This window comes from Helianthus annuus, chromosome 3 (genome assembly GCF_002127325.2).
Source record: "Helianthus annuus cultivar XRQ/B chromosome 3, HanXRQr2.0-SUNRISE, whole genome shotgun sequence".
Taxonomy (NCBI): Eukaryota; Viridiplantae; Streptophyta; class Magnoliopsida; order Asterales; family Asteraceae; genus Helianthus; species Helianthus annuus.
In genome coordinates this window covers 136,769,709-136,782,149 of record NC_035435.2, presented here as the reverse complement: position 1 = coordinate 136,782,149, position 12,441 = coordinate 136,769,709, and positions in this window count along the sequence as shown.

Here is a 12,441-nt window from a genome sequence, read left to right as displayed (position 1 = left end):
CTCAAAACAAAAAGGTTGATGCCCTAAGTAAGCTTGCATCTCTCACTTTCGCCCACCTTACCAAGAAGGTGCTGGTAGAAGTGTTGAAGGCCCAATCAATCGATGAATTGGAAATTCAAGATGTAGTTACCGAAGAAGATCCAAACTGGATGACTCCCATCAAAAAGTTCCTTAAAAATGGTAAATTGCCAAATGATCAAGTAGAAGCTAAAAGGGTTGAGATCAAGGCAAGGCAATACGTACTACAAGGAGAAACCCTTTACAAAAAGGGTTACCTTGCTCCCTTGTTAAGATGTGTCGGCCCGGAGCAAAGCAAGTACTTGATCAAAGAAATTCATGAAGGTGTGTGCGGAGCTCACTTTGGAGCTAGGTCGGTGGTTGCAAAGCTCATGAACCTTGGATATTTCTGGCCATCAATGCTCCGCGATACAACCGAAGAACTGAAGAAATGCGATGCTTGTCAAATTCATGCACCAATTCCAAGAAGTCCCAAGCATGACTTAGTCCCAATAACCTCGGCATGGCCATTCCATAAATGGGGGATGGACATTGTTGGTCCATTTCCCCCAAGCAAAGGGGGAGTAAAATTCTTACTGGTGGCAGTAGATTATTTCACCAAATGGCCTGAAGTCAAACCACTTGCCAAAATCACGGGAAAACAGGTCATTGACTTTGTTTGGGAAAACATCATTTGCCGTTATGGATTGCCGGGAGTACTTGTCACTGACAACGGAAGACAATTTGCTGAGAAGCCTTTCAGCACTTGGTGCAAGGAATACAAAATCGATCAGGTTTTTAGCTCAGTGGCTTATCCGCAATCAAACGGTCAGGTGGAAAGAACAAATAGAAGCATAGTAGAAGGCATCAAGACAAGATTGAGAAGATACGAAAACAACTGGCTTGAAGAATTTCCTAGTGTACTATGGGCAATTAGAACAACCGAAAAAACAAGCCACAAGAAAACACCTTATAGCTTGGTATTCGGATCCGAAGCTGTGATCCCCGCTGAGATAGGAGTTGTAACCCAAAGACTTGTCAACATGAATCCCGAAACAAACCAAAAAGAGATCATGTTGAATTTACAACTCCTAGAGGAAGCAAGAGATCAAGCCGCAATTCAAGAGGCCAAATACAAGCAACAGATGGAAGCTTACTACAACAAAAAAGTCAAGAACAAACGTTTCAAGCCAGGGGACCTGGTCCTCAGAAACAACGAAGCCAGCAAGAAAGAAAATCAAGGAAAGCTTGGCCCAAAATGGGAAGGCCCATACACCATCCTTGAAGCACCAAAGGTGGATCCTACAAGCTGGCTGACTCAGAAGGCAAAAGGCTTCCAAGGCATTGGAACGGCAAAACCCTGAAAAGGTTCCATGTTTAAACAGGAAAGTTTGGTTTGTATCAAAATGTATTCCAAGCAGAATTATGAATATCTTTTGTAAATAGAAAGTATTGCTGAAATGAATGAAGTTGCTTTATCAAACTTGTCTTTCTATCCTAAGATCAGGTTGAGAACCTAGCAAAAAACTCCATGGCAAGGGCCATGTAAGGGGATGAGCTCCCAGGCCACATCGCTCAATAGGTTCAAGGGTTGAATGAACCTATATAAGGGGTGAGTTCCTAAATCAATACAACTCCATGAGACTTGTTAAGAAAACCTAAAATTGTCTCATAGACGGGTGTGAACAGCCTACACCAAATGTTCCCTAAGCCTTAAAAATATAATCAACAAAAAGGCTTGAAAAATTCAAGTGAAAACCAAAGAAATAATAAAAAGGATAGGTGCTAGATCTTCTTGTTAAAAATACCAAGGCTAAGTGTCTGCACCACTGAACCCTTTTAGGTATGACAAACATAAGGGCAGCACAAACTGGACAAAGACAAAGTTACAAAGAGAATCTGAAAGAACAAAATCACTTGGACAAATAACACAAAGATACAAACCAAGTCAGGCCACAAGTCTAAGAAGCCTTCAAGGCTTCAAGCCACTCGAGCAACAACTCGAAACCCTAAAGGCGTCAACCTACTAACAGACAGCCAAAAGGCTTGGAAGGTTAAAGCTAAACAGACTGCCTTAACAAAAACAGACACAAGTCTAAAAACATAACATAAATAAGAAAGTTAAGACATCATACCATATCAAAGAAAGCCCTAAAGGACTTCCAAACATAAGTTAAGGCAAGTCCTAGTAACTTGCAAACCTAATAATTGTTCAAACGGCCACACAGGCCTTCAACACAACCAACAGGAACCTTAAGGGTCCCTGAAAACCTAATATTGTTTAAGGGTCACAAACCACAAATTTTTTTTAGTGCTAAGAAAGCTACGAATTAAGAATCAACAGACTTGGAAACTCCAGAACCTTCGCCCTTGGTCTTCTTTGTTTTCTTCAGCTTCTTAGTCTTTAAACCTCCATCACCCCCCACCGCTGAAGCCTCCAAGCTTGCATCCTTAGGAACATCCGGCTGACCTGAAAGGGTATCATCACTATCCCCCGAATAGGATCTCTTCCTTGAAAGAGAGCCCAAGATTTCGGCACAAACTTTTTCATTTAGGCCCTCCGGTTTCAAGTCCTGCAACACAGTAAGAGGCTTACCAAAACAAGCAGAAACTTGATGGATGTAAGGATAGGTCAGTTTCTCCATTTGCTCAACGGAGCCTTTAAAAACGTCAGAAGCCTCGGGACGAAATAGAGGTGACTTCTCCAAAGGATGGCCGGATTCATGAAGCTTATAACCAGCAATGAGGCCTTGGTGTTTCCCCAGGTTGAGAAGCTTAGTATAAACATCGCCAAGGGCAGAATTGAACTCCTTGGAATGTAAAAGATAAGTAACAACCTGCTGGAAACCTTGCTCAATTAACCACTGATTGTCAGCGGTAGAACGAGCAACTGAAGCCTTCAACCCCTCTTTCTCCTCATGAAAAGCCTGTTGCTGAACTGCCAAAGTCTCCCGGTCAGCTTTTAACTTCAATAAGTTAGCCTCAAAACTCTTTTTCAAATCACCCATCTCAATCTCATGCATCTTCTTCAAGTCACTAACCTCCTTCTCCCATGCTGCTTCTTTCTCGGCAAAACCAGCTATCTCCTTTTTCATCGAGGCAATGGAGGATTTCATCTTATCCTTCTTCTTGGAAAATTCTTCATATTCCTGCATCCTTTGACGAAAACGGGCAATACCTTGAGGAAGCATAGCAGCAAGGTTGCAAGTACTCAAAACCATCCGAGACAACATCAAGTCATCATCCATCCCAGCAATGGTCTTGTGCACTGAAGGAGGAGCAAGGTGACTAAGAGCATCCTCACAAACAGCAGCATCTTTGAAGGTGTCATCATTCTTCACTAACCAAGTAGGCACATAAATCCCTTCCGGATCTAACCCTTCAACGTCCCTGCTTGAAGACTCCTGAACAGGGGTAGCAACAACCTTCTTGCCTGGAGCCTTTTTACCATAAACAACTAATTCTTTATCCTTCTCAGCACCTGCTTCACCACCTTGATCTTCCGAAACTTCAATATCATCACTCAAGTACACTGGTTCAGTAGAAGTGGATTGAGGACCAGCTTTCAACAACCGACGAGAAGATCGGCGGGTCGAAGACTTGGGAACGTTGGACTTTGAAAAACCCTTGACATTGGCAACACTAACATAACCTGTGCCCTCAAACCTTTGCTCAACAGTTCTAACCACAACATTCTCGCCAGGAACAGACGGAGCATCTCCAAATACAACATCAGAAGTATCATCACTTTTGATAAAATCCAAAGCAGACATGACTACAAAAAACAAAACAAAAGCAAATAAGTCATAAGTCAGAAAAAATGCAAAAAGGGCAAAAAGGGAAAATGCATACCCACGCCATTTCTCATTAGTACCGGATCCCGATCGGCTTTCCCCCAAATGTTACTAAACCCTAAAAGAACTAACAAATGTTCAGGGAAGGGACGAACCCTCGAAGGGCACCCCCGGATGGCTGTAAGAAAAGCATCATTCAATTCAGATTCAGAGGGCTCCGGATCATTGAGAACAGCATCCGGATGCCTCTACACCATCTTGAAAGGAATAATAGACTCGGAAACCCAGAAAAAGCGATCCTTCCAGGTCCCAAGTGTTGTAACCATAGACGAGATGAGGCAAGAATCAACCTTTGATGTTTCAAAGGTGAACCAGTCGCCATTCTTGGCCAAACGGAAAAACCGCCGAAAGAGCAACAAGGAAGGATCATATCCAAGAGCACGACATAAAACCTCAAAATGCAAAACCCTAGCCATCCCCTTCGGATGAACTTGCCCAAAAGAAACCCGATAATACTCCAACAAGTTCAAAACAAAAAACGAAAAGGGATAACGAAGATTCGACCATTGAAAATGACGGCAGTAAAGGGCAATCGAACCAGGGATCGGTTTATCAACAGGAACATCACAAGCAGGAGCAGTTGGGTTAAATTTTCTATCAATACCATATTCCTTACAAAATAAATCTACCTCCTCTTGTGTTAACCGAGAAAATGATTTTGCTAAGTCCTTACGAGCACCCATTTTTGAAAAACAGAAAATGAAGAATGCAAGGTGTAAAGGAAACCGAAACTAACCTTAGAGAAGGAAGGAAATGGCAGAAACTTGGAAAAATTATGACTAAAATGGATAGGATTTGCAAATATAAAATAAATGTGAACCTACAATAGGGGTAATAATGGCAAACAGTAACCTCTGCAAAACCGCCACCCTATCAACTGCCATACATCAATCAAATCAATTGTCAGTTATTTAAAATTCAAATTCAAATATTAACTGCCTTCAACCTTTCAAGCCTTCAAGCAACGAACCCTCGAAACCTTCAGACAATAAAATACATGCATAAAAGTCAGAAGTCTTTGAGCTCATTACCCAAAAACCTCTGACTTGGGGGGCTGATGACGGGGGTAGCCCAAGACTAAATAAAATGACTAAATATGTAAACGTTCAAATGGTTAAACGGTTCAATGGTTGAAAAGCTGTGAGATGAGAAAAGCGAGGCGGAAACAGTGGCCAGCCATATCCGGAGATCGCTTCACCAACCCATAGCCGCAAAAGCAAAGCAGGTCTGCACAATGCACGCTATTATCCAGGGGTCAAAAGCCTTTAACCCCCAAAAGGGGAAACCCTCCACTGCAAGCAAGGTTACTAGTCTAACACATTCTACTTCGGGAGATGTCTTCTCTTATAAATTGACACTTCATTTACTTCAGAAAACATCTCATGGCCAACTCTGATTCTCTAATCTCTGGTCATTCATGTGGAGTACTTGCTTACATACAAGTTACTCCTTTTCACATCCACCACACACATTCCATTTGCTCCCACTTTCGAATCTGAGTACATTTCAGAGAAGGAATCTTCAGCAAATACAACAACAAACTAGTAAACCTCCTTCCACGTCTTGCAAACGTGGGGGGACCCCGCGACCTGCGTTAGGCAAAGTTGAACCCTTCAACCCTTTTGCCTAACCAACCCAGCTACTACCGTTGGTCTTGTATTTGTTGCATCAACACGTATTAAATATTTTCAAATAACAAGAAAATCTACAATAAGATCCTAATTGATTTTGGAAACTATTGGTTTAGTTATCATATTTTCAGATATAAAGAGTTCAATTAATTTTAGTTATCATATTTTCAGATATAAAGAGTCTAATTAATTTTGGAAAATATTGGTTTAGTTATCATATTTTCAAATATTTATTATGCGTGACATTGTAATGTAATTTTCTTTCTGTTTTGGGTCCCTAAGTTGCTTGCTGGCCCCTTATTTTATTTTATGCGTTTGAATAAAATAGCAGTCGTTCCAAAAAAATATTTATTATGCCTTCTTGATTTAAAATTTGAAATTTATATTTATATTTTTAGTCTTTTAAGTTGTAACTAATATATATTTTGTGTTATATATAAGGACCAAATGGTTTTATTTCAACTAGTTGATTTTCCGCCCGTGTTGCGGCGGAGACCTAATGTCTGCAAAACACGTATCAGCAGCAGATATCGAATATCAAAACATAAATAAAAATGGCGTTGTAAGGATGGTCACTCCGTCCTAAAAAAACGATTTTAAATAACCTAATATATAATAATAGGACCCACACGTCCTACACGTTGAAAATTCGGTAGTTTTCAATTTAGTTATTACGGTGCTAGCACGTTAAAATATGGATGACCTCGGTACCTGTAACGGCACCGAAAGTACCGATCCGGAAAATTATCAAAATTAGGTACCGGCACTGAAAATGCTCGGTACAATACGGTATGGTATTTGAAGGCAAAAATCAATAAATACAGGTATGGTGCTAGAAGGCAAAAATCAATAAATACAGGTATGGTGCTAGACCGGTGTCGAACCGAAAGTAACAATCCTGAAAACGCAAAAAGGTGGGTACCAAATTGGTACCGAAAATGATTTGGTATAGTAAATTTGGTACCAATCCGATATCGGTTTGATTAGAGGATTTGATACGATTTGCTCATCAATAATCTAAATATCCAAGTTAATTTTACATGTTACAATTCATTCATTACAGAAAAAAGACAAAAAATAAAGCAAAATAAGTTGTGTATATAAAACCTCATTCAAACGAATACAGTTTACTTAATGTGTGCATGAAAAGTAATCTAAACTGTGCAATTACTTGCATTGCTACGTTGCTACAGGATTTGATGAGCTCGGTACCAACCGGTACCGAAAATACCGTTACCGAAATCCCCAAAAGTATGTACTGGTACCGAATATACCTGGTACGGTTCGGTACTGGTCGGTACTGGTACAGCACCGGTATTTAAGGGTAAAAATCAGTGAATACCGGTGCCGAACCGGTACCGAAAATACACCCTATTTGATAAAAGCGGGTACCGATACCGGTACCGATACTATTTCTTCATTTGACTATTTGTTAACTTCAAAATTTAATATATAGGGTAATTACAACCGTTAGCTCTTATTATTGTTTAAAATAAAATAAATTCTCGTGAGAACAGATAAAATTTTACTTTAACTAGTATTAATTATTAAGTCCCCCGCGGTGCGGCGGGGGCATAAAATCGGGACAAATAGCATTAATGTCACACCACCACCAGTGACTATCAACATTGAAGTTGCGGCATGTGAATGCAAAGAAATTAGTCTGAAACGTAAAACATTGAAAATAATAACTAAGTCGATTTAGTACCCGCACATTGTGACAAAACCTATCAAACAGGAAAAATAGACGATGTAAAAACGTTGAACCATACGCACCGTTGCACCATGTTAACTCTCAAAAATTAGAGCGTAGTGTAAAACAAAGCGTAAAAACGTTGAACTACACACTTACGTTACGCCGTGTTAACTCGTAAAATTTAGAATGAAACGTAAAATGAAAGTTTTGAGGAGTATATAAAATATAGGGGACCAAAGTTGAAAGTAAAAAAGTTGTGAGGTTAAATTGAAAAAGATAAAAACTTTTGGTTGAAAGTAAAAATGTCAAAGAGTTATGGGTTAAAAGTGTAATGTCAATTTTTTTTTTTAAAACCACCCAAAGCATAGGGTACAACACCTCTATGCACTAATATGTTGCTAATTAATATATATATATATATATATAATGTAAGTATCTATAGAAAACCCACTTTAATTTAGAAAACCCGGGAAACTCAAAGCTCCCGATGTTTTTTTTTTTTTTTTTGAAAAAATTTACACATGTTATATACATGTTTTTAAGGGTTTTGGGCAAAAAAAAAAAAAAAATCAAAAAAGCGCCTAGTAGATATTTTTTAAAAAAATAAACAAGTTTTGGTGTAACACATGTTATAAATACGTCAGATGAATGTAACATGTGTTACACAAAAACTTGTTTATTTTTTTTAAAAATATCTATTCGGCGCTTTTTTGATTTTTTTGCCCAAAACCATTAAAAACATGTATATAACATGTGTAAATTTTTTCAAAAAAAAAAAAAACATCGGGAGCTTTGAGTTTCCCGGGTTTTCTAAATTAAAGTGGGTTTTCTATACATCCTTCCCCTATATATATTATATATATATATAGGGGAGGGTTTAAATGAGAACGCTAAATATCGCGAGAACCATGAGAACGAATGAAAAAACCACGAGAACTTGGTCAAAAACAATTCAAATTCAAAATTTCTTTTTACACTTGTCATTATTATTCGAATACAATGTTAGAAATTAAATTTACACGTTTAAATTTTCATGAATTCGTAAATAAAGAAAATTTACACATGTGTAAGTTTGCCATTTACACATGTGTAAATTTGTTATATTTACACATGTGTAAATTTGTTATATTTACACATGTGTAAAAAATCTAGTAAGAATGATTTTGAGAGGAGAAATGAATTATTTGATGTTGTAAATTCTTTTTTGATGTTGTATTTTTATTGGAAAATTGGTATTTAATAAACCAACCTTTAACCAGTTGGTAAATAATAATCCAACCTACAGAATTGGTATATAATAATCCTACCTATCAATATGTTGGTACTCAATAAATTTCCGTTAATTTTTTTTAACTGAAGTTAGTTTTTAAGTTTTATTTATTACACAAACAGTCCCTGTAGTTGTAATTTACAAGTTTTAACTATTTTATAAACCTCAAATCGAGGAAAAGGAGGATTTTCGAGTGGTTTTTTTGTTTCATAAAATAGTTAAAACTAGTAAATTACAACTACAGGGACTATTTGTGTAGTAAATAAAACTTAAAAACTAACTTCAGTTAAAAAAAATTAACGGAAGTTCATTGAGGACCAACATGTTGATATGTAGGATTATTATATACCAATTCTGTAGGTTGGATTATTATTTACCAACTGGTTAAAGATTGGTTTATTAAATACCAATTTTCCTATTTTTATTACAATGAGGTTTGTATTAAAAATTCGGTTTTGATTGGTTTTTTCATTCGTTCTCACGGTTCTCGCAATATTTAGCGTTCTCAAGATAACCCTCCCCTATATATATATATATATATATATATATAGGGAGAAGATCATGCGAGAACCACCTCTTATTGTGAGAACCGCGAGAACCAATGTGAACACACCAAAAATGCCTAAAAATAGCTAAAAATCACACAAAAAATTTTTTTTTGAATTTTTTAATATTTTTTATAAAAAAATCGCTACTTTTCGAAGCAAAAAAAAAAACAAAACTTTTTTTAAATTTTTTTTTTAAAATTTTTTTTTTTTTGGCTTCTAAAAGTAGCGATTTTAACATAAAAAATTCAAAAAAAAAATTTAGATTTTTTTAGGTTTTTTTAGGTTTTTTGGGGGTTTAGTTTTTAGCATTTTAGCTTGGGGGGGGGGGGCGGGGTTAGGTTTTTTTTTAGGTTTTTTTTTAGGTTATTTTTAGCATTTAGCTTGGGGGGGGGTTAGGTTTTTTTAGGTTTTTTTAGCTATTTTAGGTTGTGTTCACATTGGTTCTCAAGGTTCTCACAATAAGGGTGGTTCTCGCATGAGTCCTTCCCTATATATATATATATATATATATATATATATATATATATATATATATATATATATATATATATATATATATATATATATAATATAATAACAATTAAACTATGCTCTTGTCTACACTAACAAAAAAATGCCCTCATTTTAGAGATAATTACAATAGTACTATTTCTTTAATTTCCTATCTTATTTTTCACCACACAGCAACAAAGAAAGAGGTAGGATTGGATGTTTTTTTTCTCGTGTCTTTTTGGTGTGGTTTATAATTTTAGTCTCTCGGGTTTGTAAACTTATTTTTTGGACCTGAAAGTTTTGTTTGGGCCTTTAAATTAAAGTTTTCGCTATAAATTGGAGTTTGTCTATATTTTATGTCAGTTTACAGTGTAAGTTCGCATTTGTCTTTGTTTACATTTTACGTTACGTTGCGGTAGAATTCGCGTTTTTGTTATACGATTTTTCTCGGTTTTAGTCGTCGCCTGCTTACTTACGACCCTCACACCCGCAACGCGAGGGTTAAACACTAGTATATTAACAATTTAGGTAGCATTTTGGCTACAGTAGCCAATTAAACCTTCATTGTAAAGATATTTACCAAAGTACCATTTGAGTATCAACTTTTTTTTTCATCAAACAAGAAGATCTGAGTATTGGATGGTTTTTTTTTTCTTTTGTTTTTTCTTATAGTATAATTTACTTTTTTTTCCTTTGGGTATTTAGTTGGGTATTTATTTTTCTCTCTAAAGTTGAGTTCGTCTATATTTTATGTCAGCTCGTGATATAAGTTTGAGTTTGTTTTGCCTACGTTTTATGTCACATGATCGTATAAATTTGTGTTTTTATTTTACGATTTTTCAGTTTTGGTCGTCGTTTGCTTAATATGGTTTTACGACCCCTGCGCCCGCAACGCGGGGGTTAAACACTAGTTTATAATATGTAATGGATAAACTTAAAAGTTTTAAAGTAAAATTTTAGTGAGAAGAAGTTAGAAAGGTTAAAACAAATAACACTGTAATGTTAACTATTATAGATTATCGTGGTATAAAACCAATAAACTTTCATCACTTTGTTGGGTTTGAAGATTATATGGTAATAGTTTTACCATAAAGATACCTTTTCTTATCCAAAATTACTTTTATTTATATTATATAAACTTTCAGGTTTTTTTTCTTTGACGAGTAAATTGCTAAAATAGTCCCTAACGTTTGTTCACATTTGCTAGATTCATCCAAAAAAAGATTTTTTCTCATATGAACCACTGAGGTTTCAAAAAAAATTGCTAAATTCATCCAAACTTCAAGGACGATTTTAGCAATTTAATAAAACAAACTTTTTTTGGATGGATTTAGCAAATGTGAACAAACGTGAGGGACGATTTTAGCAATTTACTCTATTTTTTTTATTTTCATCTTTTTATTATATCTCTTAATTAACATAAAATCTATTTATTTTCATCTTTTTATTAAATTTCTTATTTAACATAAAATCTACTAGTTTTTTTTTTGAACGACGAATTTCTACAACAGATGATAGATTCGCACCTGCTTTTGCAGGCCCTCCACCCCACTCTGGCCAAGACTGTGTTTGCTTAACCGGGCTTACGCTTCGCATCAGAGTTTGGTTTGGCGCTCCCCGACAAAATTTCCAGCCTACTGCCATATGCGAGTAGTTGCACCCTCCACAAGAGCCGAAAACTCTCTGGAGTAAATGCACTGTAATAGAAAACTCGGGTGTATTCCGTGGGTTTCGAACCTTTGGCCAGGCCTTCACCCAGTATTTTTTTGTTCGTTTATAAAATAAAATACACGTTCTTGCTAAACAGGTAACAAATTAAACCGTTGAAAACATTTTGTCGTATAATTAACTTTATTAAAGGATTAGTAATGAGTAAAATGTTTACATTTTAAAAGACTTGGTTAGATGATTATAAATATAAAACCGTATTCATAATTGTAAAATATAAATGATTAATCTTCATTATGAAGTGGGTGAAGGCCTGGTCACAGGTTCGAAACCCGCAGAGCACACCCGAGTTTTCTATTACAGTGCATTTACTCTAGAGAGTTTTCGGCTCTTGTGGAGGGTGCAACTACTCGCATATGGCAGTGGGCTGGAAATTTTGTCGGGGAGCGCCAAGCCAAACTCTGATACCAAGCATGAGCCCGGTTAAGACAACATAGTCTTGGCCAGATTGGGGTGGAGGGCCTGCAAAAGCAGGTGCGAATCTATCGCCTGTTGTAGAAATTCGTCGTTCAAAGAAAAAAAAACTAGTAGATTTTATGTTAAATAAGAAATTTAATAAAAAGATGAAAATAAATAGATTTTATGTTAATTAAGAGATATAATAAAAAGATGAAAATAAAAAAATAGAGTAAATTGCTAAAATCGTCCCTGACGTTTGTTCACATTTGCTAAATCCATCCAAAAAAAGTTTGTTTTATTAAATTGCTAAAATCGTCCCTGAAGTTTGGATGGATTTAGCAACTTTTTTGAAACCTCAGTGGTTCATATGAGAAAAAATCTTTTTTTGGATGGATCTAGCAAATGTGAACAAACGTTAGGGACTATTTTAGCAATTTACTCTTCTTTGACATATTGTAGTATTGTACGATTTAAACATTGTCAATTTCATCTATATTCATATTTCTAATAACTTACGACAAATTTTCAATTAATCCTCTTCTAGTTTGGGCTTGTAGCCAGTTAAGACTAACTCTGATCTCCATCTAGAGTTGTACAAAAAACCGGCTTGGGCCCAATGAACTGGTTTTCAATCCGGCCCAATCCCCAACCCAACCAGGTGATTTGGCAATTGTGAACCGGTTCCAACCCAAATCGATTTGGCCCAATCTAAAAAGAACTAGTTTTAATGCTCCAAACCCGTTTAAACCCGACCCAAATCGGTTTAATTGGGTTGGGCTTTTTAACCTAAAAGTTGGTTTGTAACCCGAACCAGTTTGACCCATAA